This window comes from Panthera tigris, chromosome D1, assembly GCF_018350195.1.
Source record: "Panthera tigris isolate Pti1 chromosome D1, P.tigris_Pti1_mat1.1, whole genome shotgun sequence".
NCBI classification, from domain to species: Eukaryota; Metazoa; Chordata; class Mammalia; order Carnivora; family Felidae; genus Panthera; species Panthera tigris.
The window spans coordinates 22,063,570-22,082,755 of NC_056669.1; the positions used below are offsets into that span (position 1 = coordinate 22,063,570).

The window sequence follows — 19,186 nt, forward strand, 5'->3', positions numbered from 1 at the left end:
TAGAGCAGGGACAGGGGTGAGAACACACATGGGGGAGGAATGTAATGGAATTTGGCTCAGAAGTCTGATGGGGACCACGGATGCCACCCCCATCTGCTCCAACTCCTGAGCGCAGTAACCACTGGTCCAGCTATGTTTGGTCACCACCAGGTTCTCCTCTCTGTGCCACGTTGTGCCCCAGCACCTGGCACAGTGCCTAGCGTGTAGTAGGCATGCAGAAAAGATATGTTTGCTGACCGACTAAGCCTCCCTCTCCTCCTTACTCACTTACCAGATCTCAGGGTCAAGGGCTATTCAAAGAAATCTTTACACATGTATGCATGCTGTCTCTGTGGTTCTGTGATGTGTGGATGTGCATCCCGCATGAACATCTGTATGTGTATGCTGCACACATGTTCACATGAGTCCGTGTATGAGTAAGAACTTTCTGAGAGTCAGGGTTCTGAAATTCTAGAGTGGGTGACCCAAAGGAAACTGTGGCTTTGGCTTCTGTGAAACATTTAATTATTATTATTATTATTATTATTATTAGATATAATTTATTGTCAAATTGGTTTCCATACAACACCCGGTGCTCATCCCAATAAGTGCTCTTACGCCTGGGACTGGAAGAGGTGCCGCTCTGTCAGGAAAGAAGGGAATGAATGGGTTGGGTAACCTCCCTAAAGGCTTTCTGGGCTTTCTGATCCCTGGTCAGCCAAAGAAGAAAGGGAGCTATTACATAGTTATCATCCGTAAACAACTTGAAATAGTTCTTGCTCCCAGGAACCCTACCCTTTGGACTTGGGGATCACTTCCTAGGAAACAAATTGTGATGGGGCTAGGAGCCAGAGGTTTGAGGATGGTGACTCCCTCTGCCGCTATCTATGCAGAGGGAAGGCTACAAAGCATTGTATGTGCCACTTAGGGCAGTGTGCAAAGATCCTAGGGAGAGCATTTTGGTTATCAGCAAATTAGAGGCTTTGTTCAGAGCCAGGAAAAGAAAATCCGACGACTAAATCTAGGAGCTGATGAAAAGAGAATTCAAGGGCTATGGTGCTGTGGCACTGTGGCACGCCGTTGTGGCTTTGTAGTGTCGCCATTGTGGCTTTGTAGTGTCTTTTGATTTTAGTGCTACTAAAGCAATAACATGTAATGGCCTGAGCCCTGCTGCCTCCCAGTGCCTGGGAAGTTAGATGACCTGAGGAGAAGCCAAGGGTGGCTAATGAGTCATTAAGAGTCTTTATCAAATTAGGATTATAATCCATCTCAACATGCAGAGGAAAATGTTTCAAATTATCTACTTTCTTAATTGCAACTCAAAGATTTGGCAGGAAATTATCATGAGAGATAACGTCTGGAAATTGACGGATTGTGCTGATGTGTATCTAAGCTTCCATAACTGTAATAGCTGGAGAATTCATCCACACATACTTACACTGATACTTGTACTCATAAATACTTCTGCTGTACATATTGGTTCAGACAGACAGGCACACACACACACACACACACACTCACACACACACACCATTATGTCTGTGTGCAGTGGATCAAGCCATCAGCATTCACACAGGCTGAGGTTCCTACCGAATGCTTGGAGATATAAGAAAATCATTTAATCCTTGCCTTTGAGAAGTTCAGAATCGTGTTGGGGAGCTAATGTATACATATTTGAAATTTAAGAACATGTACAAAGCAGCATTCAGGTGTATGCTACAATAGTGGATATGTGAGCCCACAAATCCAGACGGATGTAGGACATGAGTGTCTAAATTAAGTAGAGTTTCTGGAATGGTTGAGTTTTGACTTGAGTGTTGACATTCCCACTGTGCATTACGAGAGCAGCCAATGGGGATCCAGGCAGAAGACATGCTGAGTCTGTCAAGAGCACCTGTGGCCAAGAAGTGACACAGCATGTTTGCAAAGTCTCCAGGGAAGGGTGGGGCTGGATGACAAACCCTGGTTTGGTTAGACAATGCAAGCGGACTCTTCACTTGCCCCATTAAGTCAGGAAAGATTTGAGGTTGACCTATCCTTCCCCTCCTGCCCGGTCTCAGTTTCTCTGCCTATAGAACAGTGTGATCTGAAGACAGAGTTAGGCTTTCCTACATCTCCCTTGGTTGCTGAAAACCTGAGATCTCTGAGTTCAGGGATTGTGCTTTACTCCTCTTTATAGCCCGAGGACCTAGCATGGGCCTGGCCAGCCAAGATGCTGGATGGGAGTCCACCTCCTGGTACATTTCTTAAAGGCTGTCAGTGTATGCACAGTGAATGAGTGAACCCGTGAATGAATGAGTGAATGAGAGCCTGAACGGTGATGCTTATGAGGAAGCAGTGCAGCATAGTGGTTCCAGGTATGGGTTGTGGAGGCAGCCTGCCTGAGTCCACACACTTGTCACTTGGTGACAAGTTACTCCCTTTATCTAAGCCCCATGGGGATGCCATGGGAATGTGATTAGGCAGTGCATGTTGAGCACTTAGCTTAGAGTGTGGCACTGAGCAAATCATCAATATATATTAGCTATTATTATTGTTGGTGCTTTGTTTTATCCTTCCTTCCTGAGCGAACCATGCTTCCCGTGCTGGGTAAGTTGGGTATCTTGTTCCTTCATTTGATCACTCTTTCTCACCGCCCCCCACCCCCCCTCCCCCCCCCAGCATCATGGTAAGACAGGACTGGCTTCAGTGGGCGATGTGGCCTCACCCCTTTCCAGTGCTGTTACTTGGTTCTCTGAGCCCTGCAGTCTGGCTGCTGTAGGTCCAGCTGCCAGAATAGAGTTGGGAACTTGGCCATGCAAAATCCTCAGCTCAGGGAAGCTTAGAGATTGGACGCAGCATCAGAGGCAACAAATGCTGGTTGGGTTCATCCCTGGAGACAGGGAGGAGATGGTCCAGTGTATAAGCAGAAGGACACAGGGCAGTTCCACGAGAGGAGGTGATGGTGAAGTGGTAAGAATGCAAATAGAGCCAAGGGAGAGCCATCGTCATAGCAGGGGCAACAGGTGTGAAGGTGATGAGGTAGCTGAAGGAGATGGGGATGAGGGGTCAGTACAGGTCTTCAAGGGGCAGTCTTTGTTTTGGAGAGAGTAGACATTTCAAGACTCCATGTAACTCTGCGGGTGGAGGAGGGGTGGTCCTAGCAACTTCAAGGGTCTGAGGGAGGAGACGCTGAATGTCCTGTTGGCCTTCCCCCACTCCAGCCCCCTCAGCTGGTCCTGTGTGGTGCTGGTGGGAAGCAGAGTAGATTGGAGAGCCGGTGAGCCAGATGATACATGATAAATGGTAAAGGTTTCAGCATCCAAACATAGTTATACCAAGACAAAAACGAAGCCCAGAGGAGAGACTTCAATAACAATAGAATACAAGTCACAGAGTAATTTAAAAATTTTTGGCAGTCCCATTAAAATGGTAAAAGAAACAGGTGAAAATATCTTTAATAGCCTATTTTAATTTAATTCGATAAATCCAAACTAATATCGATTCAATACATATAAAATGATTATTAATGAAATATTTTACATTTTTCATACGAAGTCTTCTAAATCCATGATTATACTTGTGGCACATCTCAGTTTGGACCATTTGGACCATTGGAACATTTCAAGTACTCAGAAGCTACTTGTGGCTAGTGGCCACTGTGGGGGGGACAGCAAAGGTTTATACCTTCCTTTCTCAAAGTTTTGTGGCCAAACTCTTGGGATGCCATTTCCCACAAGTGGCTCTTTTTGGAACTCATAGCATTTTACAATCTAAATATTCTCTTTCTCAGTTCTGTCAAACTGGCTGTGATACTGCCCATCCCTTGCTAGAAACTGGAAAGAGCTGCAGAATCACTTACAACTCTTCTCTTTCCTTTCCTGCTTCCCACGGAGCCTCTCATCTGGAGTTAGGGCTGGGTAGCTTGAGACAGAGGGACAGAGACAGAGACAGACAGACACACAGGGAGAAAGAGTTGGGGGGGGGGCAGTGCCTGAAGAAACTTCCCATATGTACATCACTACCATAAGAAAGGTGGGGTTTTTGGAATGGCTTTAGGGACTATATTGCTCCTATATTAGAGAAGCCAGTTAGAGACATGACCCAATTAATTGCCTATTGTGTGCCCAGAGGACAGGTTGCATCCCTCATGCTCCAGAGGGTGGGAGTGAAATGGGGGAGTGGAGAGGCTTTTCCAGGGTCAGAAAAGTGAATCAGATATGGGCAAGGAGCCTAGACATCCCAACTTCCACCTCACAGCAGAATGCAGGAGCCCCACCTTTTGGGAGACATATAGTGTCTGCCTTTGCACATTGTACAGGTCCCCCAGCCCATCTCTAAGGGGTGTGCCCCCATGCATTTAATCAGGAGCAGAATCTTCTTGGCTTGGCCCTAGCCCCCCCGCCCCCAGTACCCCAGTCCCACCTGGTTCCAGGGTCAGGAAGGAGGCCTTACGAGAAGAGTAAGCACCCCTTCCTCCCTTTCTTTGCTCCCATTATCTGTGTTTACAGCCCTCGGAGCCTGTCACAGTATTCTCAGTAAACAATATCTGCCTTCCTCAGGCCAATTAAATAAGCACTATAATAAAGGCACAGGCAAGTGCAGTGGAGGCCCTGGGTAAGGGCTATTAAATCTAATGGCTCCATTTGTTAGAGAGCCTCCCATGTGCCGGGGACTGTGCTGAGCTCTGCCTTCATTATTTTATCTAATCTCCACGGGCTCATGAGCTGGATACAGTTATCATCCTCATTTCACAAAGGCAGAAGCTGAGACTCGGACAATGTCCGTGACTTCCCAGATACGTGGCTTTTTCGTGATAGGGTGAAGATTCAAGCCAGGGCCATGTTGACTCCAAAGCTGCTGTTCTTTCCTGGGGGAGCCAAGGAAGTTTTGAAAAGAGGTGGTATTTCAGCTAACTCTCAACATCAGGTGGGATTTTGGTGGGTAGGGAAAGGGGGAAGTAAAATTCAAGGCTGAGGGGAGAGTGTGAGCAGGTGCAGGGAGGGCCAAGAGGGCACTGGCTGTCTCGCCATCCATGAGCCCCAGGGCTGGCCAAAATGGAAGTGCCCAAACCTCTCAATTGCAGTGGGTTTTTTCTTTTTAATTAATAAGCTTTAGAGCAGTTTTTGGTTCACAGCAAAATTGAGCAGAGTACAGGATTTCTCACATACTCCCTGTTCCCCCCCCCCCAACCCCACCCACCATGTACAGCCTCCCCCATTAGCAACATCCCCCACCTGTATGGAATATTTGTTATAATTGATGAACCTGTATTGACACATCACTACCCATAGTTCATGTGGGTTCACTCTTGGAGCACTACATCCTGTGGATTTGGACAAATGTATGACATGTATCCACCAATATAGTATCATATAGAGTACTTGACTGAGCTAAAAGTCCTCTGTGCTCTGCCTGTTTATCCCCACCTCCACCCCCAACCAACCCTGGCAACCACTGATCCTTTACGATCCCCATAGTTTTGCCTTTTATGGAATGCCACATAGCTGGAATCCTATATTATGTGGCCTTTTCAGATTGGCTTCTTTCACTGAGTGATACGCATTTAAAGTTCCACCATGTCTTCTCACGGCTTGATAGCTTATTTCCTTTATAGTGCTGAATAATATTCTATTGTCTGGACGTACCACAGTTTATTTATCCATTCACCTACTGACGGACATCTTGGTTGTTTCCAAGATTTGGTAATTATGAATGAAGATGCTGTAAACATCTGTGTGCAGGTTTTTGTGTGGACGTAAGTTTTAAATTCATTTGAGTAAATACTAAGTGTCATTGCTGGATCATATGATAAGAGTACGTTAAGTTTGGTAAGAAACTTACAGCATGTTCCAAAGTAGCTATATTGTCCTGTATTCCCACCAGCAGTGAAGGAGAGTTCCTGCTGCTCTACATCCTTGCCAACATTTGGTGTTGTCAGCGTTTTGGATTTTGGCCATTCTAATAGGTGTTAATGATACCTTATTGTTTTAATTTACGATTCCCTAATGACAAATGATGTTGAGCCTCTTTTCATATGCTTACTTGCCATCTGTATATCTGTGCATCTGTTGTCTGTTCAGATCTTTTGCCCGTTTTTCATCTGGGTTGTTTGTTCACTTAATGTTGAATTTTAAGAGTTCTTTATATTTTGGGGGTAACAGGCCTTTATCAGATGTGTCTCTTCCAAATATTTTCTCCCATTCTGTGGCTTGTCTTTTCATTCTCTTCATGCAGCAGCTTTTAAAATATAGATTCCTAGGCCCTTATCCAGATCAACTGGTTCCAGGATTGGAAACCAGGAACCCAGAACTATAGAGAAGTTCCACAAAGATTCTTATGCAGGAAGTCCACGGGCCAGCACTGAGAACCATTGAAGGTGGTGATGGGGAGATGTAGGCAGGAATACAGGAGATTAGCCTGAAAAGTAGATCACAGCCAGATGAGGAGGTGGAACTTGAGTGCCATGCTAAGGAATGTGGCATTCAAGTCTCTACTTTTAATTATAAGGTCCAATAAACATTTTAGGCTAAATATTAGAGGCAGTGGTTTCTTGAGGGGAAACCAGGGTATGATCCAACCTTTGTTTTAGGAAGAACACCCTGGTGATAGTATATAGGAAGTGTTAGGGATGTTGGTGACATTAGGCCAATTAGGAAATCATGAAAATATTTGTATTCCAGGTGACTGGAATTCGCATTCCGGGTGATAAGGCCCTCAAGTGGGATGGGGAAACGATGGAGAAAGAAGTTCCATTCAAGTCAACTCAGCAAGTAGTTCTTTAATATGTTTTGTGGACTAAGCACCATACCAAGGTTCTAAGGATTCTAAGATGAAATAGGTATTGTCCCCAATGTCAAAGAACTCAAAGAAAAGAATTAAGTTGGGAATAGAGGGAACTGGTGTATGGACAGTGTTGTGGACTGAATTGTGTCTCCCCCTAAATTCACATGTTGATGCTCTAACTCCCAATGTGACTATAATTGGAGATAGGGGCTTTAAGGAGGTAATGAAAGTTAAAGGAAGTCATAAGGGTGGGTCTCTAATCCAATACAAATGGTGCACTTAGAAGAGAAAGACACCAGACATTGCTATCTCTCTGGTGCACACAGAGGAAAGGCCATGTAAGGACAAAGCAAGAAGGTGCCATCTGCAAGCCAGGAAGAGAGATCTCACCAGGAACCAATCCCGCTGGCACCTTGATCTTGGACTTCCAGTCTCCAGAAGTGCGAGAAAGTAGCTATCTGTTGTTTGGGCCACCTGCTCTGTAGCACTTTGTTATGGCAGCCTGAGCAGACTAACACAGACAAGTTTAAGTTTTATTCATGGGCTGATATTGACAGGACTCAGGCCATTGACGATACATGTCTACAGCTCAGAGGAGACAACGTGGGCCAGTATGAACTGCTTATCCTAAAGACAAATCACGTGCACACAGAGTGAGCAAAGGGCCCAGAACCAAGCCATAGGAACTGCCAACATTTAAGAGTGATGACTAGGATTGGTAGGAACTCCTGTTTGGTCCTAATGCTGCTGTGTTGGTGACTTACATGACGTGCATGCCTCTCTCCATCCTCCTTTTCATCCTCAGGAGGATTATGGGGGAGAGACTGCACAGTATGTGAAATGAGTTCTACAGACTTAGTTTTCACTCTGTCCCATCTCTACTCACTGACAGAGCCAACATTTAGATGTGGAACGCCTGGAATTTGACATATTGTTGATTTATTTGTTCTTTAAGTATTTACTGGCTTGTGTCATCTGTTGAATTCTTGTACGATTATTGTTTCCTGTTTTATGTACTGGTGCTTTGCCTGCTTCAACTGGAATGAACGCTCCTCGAGGACAGGAGCTGTGACTGGAACTTCTTTGCTTCTGCTCTTTATCCTTAGCCCTGGCACACAGCCGAGCTTCCGGTGGGCGAAGGACAAATATTTGCTTTGAATGATTGTGGGAAGGATGGTTACATTTAGGTAATCATTTTTTAAGCTTTTGCAAATTACAAATGTAGTTAAAGCGAGATACATTTATTTTAAATTACAACGTTCAGTTTAAAGCATCCAAAGGGTATTAGTAGAAATCACGGTATTTTTAAAAAGACTCCAAACATTAACAGCTCATGGCAATGGATCTCCTGTTTCCAGAAAGAGTTGGGTGCAGAACTAGATTTCAGAAAATGAGGGGTGTGACAAGTGTGAATCAGTGATGCATGGCTGTTGCCTGCAGTACTATTTATGGCTCACTGACACCTCTCTGATGGGGTTAAGTATTTACATTCAGCCTGATTCTCCCCTCTGACTCGGCAAGCTTTGGCAACTCACTGTGAGCCCTGAGAAAGAGAGAAAACCCTCCCTCCAGGGGTCCCGGGCAGGGGCAAATGGATCTCCCCTCCCCCTCCTGTGTCTGAAGAGGGCTTCCCTCTGAGAGTTTATGGCAGCCTGACCTCCAGCCTCTGGGTTGGAGAATCTGGCCACTTCTGTACTACATAAAAAGGGCAAGTGCATTCATTATTATTATATTATTATACAATGTATAATATATAATAGCGATTATGCTGTCAGCAGCCAGAGTCTCTGACCACAGATCAGAGGCTGGGGTGACATAAATCCACCTAGTGAAGTCTTTGGAGGTTCTACGTGAAGGTGAGAGGATTCAACTCCATCTATAAAGGGGGCTCTCAGTGAAGACTGTCTTCCACAAGCAACTTTGGAGGTTGAATTTGAGGGGTACCGGGACGATCTGGACAAACAGTATTTAGTGTATCGGGGATTTGGCGCAGAAAAGGTCTCAACTGCCCCTTCGGAGCCATGGAATGCTAATAGCTCTCATCCTTGCCCCTGATGGAGGCAAATGAGGAGTGGCCCAGAGGCCTGGAAAGAGCGAAGGGGCAGCCTTCAACTTCTTGGGTCAGATTCCTTACTGCAAACCTGGCCTGCTTGGGTTTCACTTTCTGCTTTCCTTGCTTCCATCAGTGTCTTTGTCTAGGCTTTATCCAGGCCCCCTGCCTGCTCTGGGGTCAGAGGATCAATCCCTGCCTGACTGGCTGAAATGGCTCCTCTATGGGGAGGGAGGAGCAAATTTCAGGGGGGAAGGGGTTCTCCTTTCCCTTTATGCAAAGGGCCATGTGCTGCACTGTAGAAGCAAGCGAGCCTGCATCTGTAGGTGGCTGGGTGCCCACCCCTGGCCCTTAGTGGCCCAGTAATCTTTGTGGAATGAAAAAAGCACAGGTATGAGGCCGGGTGCTCGCACTGGTCTTCTCAGAAGGCGCCAATGTGTATTTCCTCCCTGAAGCCACCGTAGCAGGTCCAGACTCAAACAGCCCAGCTGGTCTCTCCCTTTATATTACACCACCCGACCCCCAGAACTCTGGGACTTTTTAGAATGAAAATAGCAGTGGCTTAGAATAGGCTTGCCTGGCATTTGCAAAGAGGTGATTTAGTGACAAAGCCTCTACACCCTTTTATCTCTCCCTCTGCCCCACCCCGTTACAGTCTCCCCCTCGGTGAGCCAAACGCCCCGGGAAGCCCACAGCAGAAAAAGCTCTTGAGAATAGGAATAACTAACCAGAGTGTCATCTGAGCACCTTTTCTGGGGCCAGGGTAATGAGAATTATTCAAATGCAATCATAAAAATGAGGCCATCAGGCAGGCACGGGGTGGGAGTGGTGGGGGGGAGGGGAGGAGTGGTGGTGGAGGGAAGGATTCCTCGCCAGCTTTAAGTTTCAAGACTTCGGGGGAGTTCTCTCGGGGTGCACGGAAAATTTCCCCTCCTCTCCATCCCTTGAGCCCAGGAAGCCGTGCAAGGCGGCCTCTGTGGCCCCCCTCTGTGGGGGCGGGGGCGGTGTCGCCAGTCGCGAGGGGGTCCGCCGCGTCCCTCGCTCAACGGCGGGCTCGCCGTCCTCGGCTTCCTCTCCGGCGCCTTTCTGCCTCCCGCCAGCAGGAGCGGGCCCGCGCCGACGTCTCAGAAAAGCCTCCAGTAGAGGGAGACACTCCAGCTGCGGCTCGGACTTGGAAGCGCCGGGCCGGGAGTGGGTGGGGGCGAGGGGGGTGGGGAGAGAGGGGGAGTGGGGCGAGGGGAGGTGTGTGGAGGGGGGGGGGGGCTCCGGGGGGCGGGTCCCTGTGCCGCTGACGTCCCGAGCAGTGCTGGGAAGTATAGGCTGTGTTGTCACGCCGGTGTCAGTCTGATGAAGATTGGCATCAGGTAAGCTGTCATTCATTTCCATGTCAGAGACGCTTTTGCAGGCGGCGGCGGCGCGGCGGCGGCGGCTGCTGCTGCTGCGGGCGGCTGCCTCAGAGCGCGTGTGTTTTATTCCAGTCCCCAAGCCAGAGTATTATTCATTGCGACAGGGCAAGGAGGAGAGAGGGAGAGAGGGAGGCAGCAGGGAGGAGAGAGAGGGAGGCAGCAGGGAGGAGGGAGGCAGGGAGCAGAGAGGGACGGCGGGAGCGTGCAGAGAGAAGCTGGGGAAGCGCCGGGAGAGCGCGGAGCGAAGCAGCGCGAGTGGCGCCGAGGCCGGGGAAGGAGGCGGCCAGAGCCGCGCGGCCCGCCCGAGCCCCGGCCCGGCCCGCGCGCAGCCCCGCCGCCGCCGCCGCCGCCGCCGCCGCCGCCGCCGTCGCCGCCGCGCCGCCGCCTCGCCCCGCTCGGGCCCGTGGCCGGGCGCGCATTGTCCGCGGGTGCGAGGAGCGGGACTGCGGACCCGGACGGCCGCGGGCCCGAGACACCGGAGCGGGCGGGAGGGGAGCCGTGCGCCGGGAGAGCCTGGGGGCCCGAGAGTAGGGACCGGCGCGCGGGCCGGAGCCCCGGTGCAGGCAGCTCGGGGCTGAGCGCTCAGCGGGCGAGGCTGGGGACGGCGGGCCCGCTCCACGTTCGTCTGCTCCCGGCTTCGGGCGCCCTTCGGGCCGGCGCTTGCTCGGCGCCACCGGCCTGGAGCTGCCTCGGGGCGGCTACGAGCGGGAGCAGCCCCAGTCTCGGGCCGGGTGACCGGAGTCAAGGAGCCGCGGCCGCGTCCCGGCCGGCCTGGGGAGCCAGGGCGAGTGGGTTTTGCAGGCGGATCAGTGGGGACAGCGGAACGCGAGCTGTGGGTCAGGGCAGCCGGTCTCCCAGGGTCCGCGCTCGGGGACACTCGCCCTGGGAGGGGCGATTTGTAGGGTAACTGGCTTTCGGCGGATTGTTGGAAGTCTTTGGCGAGGTCGGGGAGGCGTAGGGGCCCATGGCGAGGTTTGGGAATAGGGAGCCCTCCTAGCCTGAGAACTAGGACACGAGTTCGTAAAAGGGGGGACGGAAAGCGCCCCAGAGCAGAGAGCTGAGGGGGATGGGGCAGGGTCCCGTGTCTGCCGCGCAAACTTTGCGTTTCCTTCGGGTTGGGTGAGCGGGGCTCTCCTGACTCACGAACCCGAGGAAGAAACGAGCGAAGCGGGCGGTCCTTTCCCCGGGGCTCTGGGCGAGAGTCCGAGGTTCCCGCGCGGTGGGGACACGGGCTAGGAATGGCAGAGGGGCGGGGGGTGGCTGGTGGTGGTGCAGCAGCCCTGAATTAAGGCTGGGCTTCAGGGCCACGCTAGAGTTTGGGTTGTAGGATTCAGGCTGTTTTCAGAAGCGGGACTGAAGGGCTGCTGAGTAGCTTAGGGATCGAATCTTCACCTCGGTCAAAGCAGGGGGCTGGAGGTAGGAATTGGGGGCCTGGGGTTACATCTGAGGCTGGACTCGGCGGAACGGGTGGCGTTTTTAGTATTTTGCCATGGGATCGCGGCTTTTTACTGGGATTGAGGCTATTGGAATTTCGCCAGAGGGTCCCCACGCTCCGTGGGTGGAAAAACGTTTAGGCAGGCGATGAAAGTAGTTGATCCGAGCCACGGGCAGGCGAGACCCGAATTTCTGCTGCTTCTCCCCAAAAGCGGATCTGGAGCAGAGGACTTGAGGCGCGCAGACCCCGGTCCTAGGAGAAAGATTCCGGGAAGCGGACAGATCGAAGGGACGTTCTGGGTGAAGCGATAGGGCAGCCTCGCAGGGCTCGGAGCGGATCCGAGGACTGACCCTGGCGGCTCCGCAGGCTCTCGAAGCCACTTGGGGGCCGCGGGCGCAGCGCGGCGGGCGGGTGCGGGTGGCCCCGAGGGACCGCGGCCTGCGCCGGGGGCGCTAGCTGCGAGGTGCCGCATCGCGCCGGGGGAGTCCCGGCTGCGGCCGAGTGCAGGGCGGGCTCGAAGTCTGGCGTCCTCGCCGGAGCGCGGCAGGCTCAGTGTGCTCTTCCCCCAGGCCCGGCCGGAAAGCCGACAAGCCGGGCCGCCAGTGTGATGTTCAGCCTGGGAAACGGGGGCGCTCTGGGTCTTCTACCCTCACCCCACTTGTCCCAGGACTTCTCCAGCGTGTTGACTTTTAGGATTTCAAAGCTCTTCAACTGGTGGAAGCCAAAGGCTTCACATTTTAGGCAGATTTAGGCGACCCTCCTGTCCCCAAAGATGAGAAAATGATGGTGTTCACACACAAGATATAACGCAAAGCCCTAGTCCCTAGCCCTCTCGCTTACGCAGCCATTCCGGCCTTCCAGAGGCCTCAGGGCCTTAGGGAAAGAGAAGGGGGGGGTCTCCTGTCTGGACTCGTGATCTCCCACTCGAGAGGCACCCCCCAACCCCACCCTCACCCCTATGGCTCAAGCCTAGCTTGAGCTGTGGGAGAGAAGTCCTGCCCAGGGAGGGAGGTTATCCCTTTGGCCAACTAGGGTAGAAAAGTGTGTAAAGGGGTTGTCAGAGAGGAATATTTGAAATTTCCTTTTTGTAGTCTTGAGCCCATGGTCCCACTTTCCGCACCCCTGGCTCCGGTAGCCACACGGCGCTTCTGGGACGTGGAAGACGCGGGACCCACGAGTGGCTGCGGCGGCTTAGGGCCTCACGACTGCCCCGGGGGGCAAAACTCCAAGGCTGTTTTCTTGCAGGCTTGGAATTCGTGAGCTCTCCCGCCGGGAGCCGGAGGGCGGGAGGGAGCCGTGACCCCACGGAGACTCCCCAGTCACCGCCTCCCCTTTGTGAGCGCGAAAGGCATGAAAGCCCAGAGAAAGAGAAGCTGCTCAGAATAAGGGGCAGGGGGTTACTGGAGGGAGATGGGCCCGGCCACTGCTCACAGTAAAATGCCTCGTGCAAATTGCACTGAAGTGTACCCAACTTGAGACTGGCTGTTTTATGATCCTTTCTGGGAGTTTACTGCTCCATGCTTTTAAGTCTATAGATTGCTTTAAGTTAATGAAAGTGCTGCTTTCAAAAGGGGCTTTTATTGTGCGGCAGTGGCAAGTCGAGTCCCTCCCCTTTACTCTTCCAAAATGGGCCTGTTTAAAACGAGAGAGCCTCCTGGAGTTCCCACATGGACAGAGCTTGGGGGACGACGCCATGCAACAAGGGGGACTAATAAAAAACCAATGTCCAAGTGATTCAGAAAGATGAGTTTACTTCTTTTCCAGGCCAGTGTCATCTGTGCGTCCCGATATTGCCTTTTGGACTCTCACGGAGTCTGACTTTAAATGCCGCTCTGGTGCCTCCCCCTTACACCCTGTCTCACACTGCTTTATGTAGGCCCGACCCTGTTCAATTAAACCCAAACTGGATTTCAGGATTTCGACTGGCTGCCAATTCAGAGGGTAACTAAAATATTTACTTGGGCCCTGGGGGAGGGACTTTGCCTTGCATTTAGTAGGATAGATGTGTTAGAATGTCAGGGAGTGAGGCTGGGAACCTTCAGGAGAAACACAGAAGGGCTATTTTTCAGCGCTTTTTTCCTTTTTCAATCTATTTGGCACAAAAGGTGAGATGACAAGGTTTTTGACTAGGTCCTAACACAGAAACTGCAGTGGGGCTGGGCTGTGGCTTTGACCGCATGTCATAACCATTTAAACTGTGGTTAGTTGTTCAAAGCTCAAAGCTTCTCCAAGCTGGGTTTCATTAACTCTACACCAGTTGCCTGGAAGTTCAGTAGCAATAAATTGTATAAACACATTTGAAGTAAGTTAGTGATGAAATAGGGAGAATTACTGTCTTGTGAGTGGAGAATCCTGAATTCATGGAGTTTTAACTTAACTGGAAACATACCTCCTCTCCCTTGGCCTTGATGTTTATGGGTGCACCGGAGTGTGTGTTAAATTTCTTTCTGCCATGTCCATCTTCAACCTGGGACTGTAACTCATTAGGGACCAAGGCATGCCTAGAAAGCAAAAAGGCTGGGTTTTAAAGGGGTCTCTATTAGCCTGGTTTAGAAAGCAAACCAAACCCATCAACCTGACTTCCTTACCCTGCGTGAACGCACTATGCAACATAAACAGCAGCAGAGCAGGCCAAATTAGATTTTTAAATGTTAGCGGCTTAATAATACCGTGTTGTTAGCAATCGAATTTGTTTTTATTAAAGAAACTACCTATAAAATTTATAGGCTTCCAACATGTTGCAAGATTTCCTTGCTCTTTATTTAGCGTCCCCCCCCCCCTGAAATTCTACCTCCGATTTCAGACTTTTGTTCCTGATTTATTTAATTTAAAGCACATTTTCTAAATTAGTTCGAGGAAGGTGAGAAATGCTGTTATAAGTTTTCCTTTTTCCTCTGCTGTGTGGCACAAGGACTGTGATGCTGTAAGATATATATAAATGTGCGATGCAATTGCTGGAGGGTGACGGCATGTGAAGCCAAGTGTCTGGATCAAACAAAATGCAGATGAGAGTATGGAGAGGGCGAAGTGATGCCACAGAGGAAAAGCAGAGGAAGTTGTATGGAAAATGAAATCATCACGAGCCACCGTTAGCCTCGGTTCTGGCCAACACACCATGCTTTGTATAAAACACTTCACATGCGATCTGTGACTTATTGAAGATCGAATTATATTGAGAAGGAGAATTTAGAGGGAGTCGCTGCCCTGGCTGGGTTCCGGCCAGGCTGCATGGCCAGGCTGGTTGCGATGGGGATCTGCTAATTTAATTAAATCTAATACCTGGTGGGAAAGGGAGGAAGGAGATGATCAAGGTTGGCAGGTCAGCATGCTGAGTTAGTGTTTAAGCTGGAATTTGGGGGCCTAGCGGTCTTCTGCCCTGTTACTGTCTGGCTGTATGACTCCAGTGGGTCCCCTAGCTTCTGGATCTCGGTTTCCGCATCTGTAAAGCGGAATGTGTGGCACGAATTCCTCATTAGGCTACGAGGGGTGAATCCGGCATGACTCCTGCTCTGGTGCGCTCTAAATAATAAAGGAAAAGGAGAGAAGTTTCTGAGCAGCAGAGTCACTTTCTTCCCCGCGGTTTCTTTCCCTGCCTGGCTCCAGAGCCTTTCCTCACAACAGGTTCTGAGACTTGGGCGAAGGGGCTGAACGCCTGCCTTTCTTTACGTCCTAGAATTTGAAAGCCCCACTGTGATTCTAACATCCACCTGCACTTTATCAGGAGGGGCAATTAAGTTGAGGGAACCAGCATGCTTCTCCCCAACAGGGCTACCTTGGAAGAGCTTTCAAGCATCAGATGAACACAGAATCTGACTTATCAGAAATTCAGTCCCTTCTCTTTGTGCCAGCGGAAAGAAGAGGCCTGAGCCCGGACTGGTGTGTGACATCTGGTCGGCCTGGGGGGGATGGGCGCTGGTCCGGAGCTAGCCACAGCTTGAACCTCACTTAGCAGGCTCCATGCTGGCAGATCAAAGCAGATTCTGGGCCAGAAAGCCCAAGAAGTTACACCCAGCACTTATACAAAGCTGTATCCGCACTTCGAGTGTCGTCCTTTTCCCATGCCTGATATTTCAATGCTAGCTAGCCCTGATACTGGAGACGTGGCTCCAGTGGAATGCTTGCCTTTAATTCTCTCTCGTCCATGGGGACTCCCTGGGGTAATTTTTTCCTCTACATATCCTTCTCCAGCAGCCTTGAGCAACATCTTAGTCTCCGTTCTGATCGGGAGTGAGAACGGGGAGACACAGGATGGAGGTAGAAGAGGCAACAATTTTGCTAAGAGAACACATACGAGTTGGAAGGCACGGGCCTTTTACCAGAGCTCAAGCTTTTTCTCCTTCAAGATCCCCCAGGAGTATGGGAGAAGCAAGCCCTCGGGCAGCTCGGGAAGAGCTCCCTGCAAACGTGTTGTCTTCATGGGGATCTGCTGTTTGGCTTGGATGCCTCACCGCAGGCCCTGCCTGACCGGGTTTCTAATTACAAGAAGGCCGTTTCTGCTAAGACCTATCTCACTAAAAACACATCCCTGTGTGTAATAAGAAACCCTAAACCAGGCAGGATATTTTAAAACTGAAGCAATGAAGATTAGATTAAGTCTCCACCAAACAGCTTCGTTCTCGTATTATTTTTGGCTGGAATGTGGAGAAAAGCAGCTGGCCCTGGGGCCCAGAGCAGACTCTTTTGAGGGTTCGGATGGGGCCAGAGTGGGTGGTGTAACTGCTAGTTTCTCTGCTTAATAGGAATGTGGCCAGTTTCAGTATAGCTCAGTCAAGGCAGTGGGGATACCCAGTGGGGGATGAGGGAGCCCCGGGGTTGGGGAGAGAGGCGAGATCCACATGGGCCACAGAGTGGCCCCAGAATCAGCAGATCACAGAGCACCGAGAACGCTTTTGAATCCCCCACCTCATTAGGATCTCAGTCTTTTGTGTGCAGTTTATGCTTCCACTCCCAGTCCTAGGAAACCCACCCATCCTCCACGTGGCCTTTGGAGGAACTTTTATACATTGGGTACTTTTCTGGCTGGAGAGAGGGAACAAATAGTTGTCCAAGATTCCTGGAAATGGAGCCTAGGAGCCTGACATCACAAGCCCTTTTTCTGTCCTTCTGGGGAGAGGCAGCATGGTATTCATTCATTCCTTTGTTCCTTCATTCAGCACATATTTACGGGGTGTCTCCCATGTGTATGCCTGGTGCAGTTCTAGGCACTGAGAATACAGGCAGCAAAAACAGACGGGACAAAACCCCATAACCGCGGAGTCCCTGTCCTCTGGGAGCTTGTCAGCTCTGGAAATGGTGCAGAGTATGGGCTTAGCCTCAGATAAAGCTGCACTGAGAGTCTCACTCTACTAGTTTCTAGTTGTAAGAATTTAGACAAGTTGCTTAACACTTTCAATCTAGCTCTTCCACCTGTAAAGTGAGAAAGAAAAGTAATAAGCTCCAAGAATTGTGGAGAGAGCATTTGTAAAGTACCTGGCAGTGTGTGGCACACAGCAGAGGCTCGATCAGGTTCCTTTTCCTCCCCTTGTTACTCTGGACTGGAGATCCAGTTGGCGGATTCCCCAGCTTCCCCCAGTCCCCTTCCTTTGGCTTCCCCAGGACATGGCCTGGGGCCTTTCACAGGTCACTGGCACCATCAACAAGTATTAAACAAACAACCAGTTGCCCTGTGGCCTGGTGCTGCCTGCTGCACAAAGACCCTGGTGAAGGCTGTGGTAGGAATAGATGCACAGGCCCTGCCCTCAGGGGAATGTGCGGTTTGCGGGTGGACAAACTCAACGCAGAAACACGTGAGAGATGGCACACAGACACGTGGAGGTGACATGAAAATGGGCACAAATCAACTGTTAAGCAAAGGAGGCAACAGTGGGATGGGATGCTACCGAGCGGAGGTGAGCAATCTGCAGTGTCCGTGCAGGGGTGAGGGTGAGCGCTGGCCAAGCAGGGCTGGAGGGGGAGGGGTGGGACTTGAGACTCTCCAGGTCACAGGGCTCATAGGGATTGCTGGGGGACAACCTGAACTAGAGTGAGGAGTTGGGCCCCTTCTGAGGATGTCTGGGGGTCAAGTGGGCCACCACCGCCCCAGGAGTACCTCCCAGGCCTCCCTGTGGTGGGGACTGAGGGGGTTCCGAGAGGACTTTTCCTGGTGACTTCTCAGGCTAATGACTCAGTGCATGAAGCGAACCGACTAATTCCATTCCTGACTACAACATAACTCTCTTACCCACCATCCCCGCCTTTCCTGAGCCAAGAGAGCAGACATTATAGGCCCACACCTGGGCCTCTCAGGGCCCATGAAGCTGGCCCCATAGCAGAGTGGTGTGGATGGTGAAGAGAACAGCAGTTTGACCCGGGAGTCAGAGGATGGTGGATTCTGCTCTAGACTCGGCCACCAACTGGACTGTGTGCCCTTTAACAAGTGGCTGGCCTCTGGGTGTCATTTCCCCACTTATCCAATGGGGAGCTTGAACTTGCTCCCCGAGGCTCCCCTTCAGCCCACAGTTCCAGGACTCTCTGTTGCCTCCTGGCTGGACTGCTTCATGACGAGGCAATCCATGAAACCACTGCTTCTGCCACCAAGCAAGCATCGGGACACCGCACAGCCACAGAGGCACCCACTGGGAGGGCTTGGCCCCTGGGTTGCCCTGGAGTTGTAGGGTCTCAAGACAGTAGGGGGGGTTGGCTTTGACCTTCCTGACGGCCTTCCTGGGGGCAGGTGGATGTGTCCTAGCAATAGTGTTTGCCTCCACGAAGGCAGCATTGTGAGTCTGAAGACTTACTAACCTCTTCGTCATCTTTTTTTTTTTCAAAAAAGTTATTTTTTTAATATAATTTATTGTCAGATTGGCTTCCATATAACGCCCAGTGCTCATCCCAACAAGTGCCCTTCTCACTGCCCATCACCCACTTTCGCCTCTCCCCTACCCCCATCCACCCTCAGTTTGTTCTCTGTATTTAAAAGTCTCTTATGGTTTGCGTCCCTCCCTCTCTGTTTGTAACTTTTTTTCCCCCTTCCTTTCCCCCATGGAAGTTTCTCAAGATCCACATATGAGTGAAAACATATGGTATCTGTCTCACTCTGACTGATCTATTTCACTTAGCATAATACCCTCCAGTTCCATCCATGTTGCTGCAAATGGCAGGATTTCATTCTTTCTCATTGCCAAGTAGTATTCCATTGTATATATAAACCACATCTTCTTTATCCATTCATCCGATGATGGACATTTAGGCTCTTTCTGTAATTTACTAGCCTCTTCATCAAAAGCGACATTTACTGCTTTTGTTGAGACATTGCGGTGTTGAGAGAAGGCACATGAGCTTTGGCATCAGATTCTGGGTTCTGATCCTGGTTCTACTGCTACTGAGCTGTGTGTCCTTGGGCACATCACTTAAGCTCTTTGAGCCTCAGTTTTCTTGGAGATATAGTTAGGATAATAATGGTACAGAGCACATAGGAGTGTTATGCAAACTCTAGAACGGAATATCTAAGAGTGCTAGGCACATGGTAAGCTCATGGTGCATATTAATTTTCTTTCCTAATAAAGCCCATCC

General features: G+C 50.5%; 1 protein-coding gene across 11 annotated transcripts in view; it reads left to right on the forward strand.

Annotated features, from left to right (window-relative positions):
* Window positions 1–19,186, forward strand: part of PKNOX2 (PBX/knotted 1 homeobox 2) — a 317,669-nt gene that overhangs the window by 41,672 nt on the left and 256,811 nt on the right. For 3 of the 11 annotated variants that reach the window (XM_042959540.1, XM_042959542.1, XM_042959547.1), the window contains one exon: window positions 6,642–6,799. The exons of 7 other annotated variants lie outside the window; for them this stretch is intronic. The gene's annotated coding sequence lies outside the window, so the exon portion shown is untranslated. Of the gene's footprint in view, window positions 1–6,641; window positions 6,800–10,124; window positions 10,159–19,186 lie in introns of those variants that run through there. One more of the 11 variants, XM_042959548.1, reaches the window with a different exon arrangement.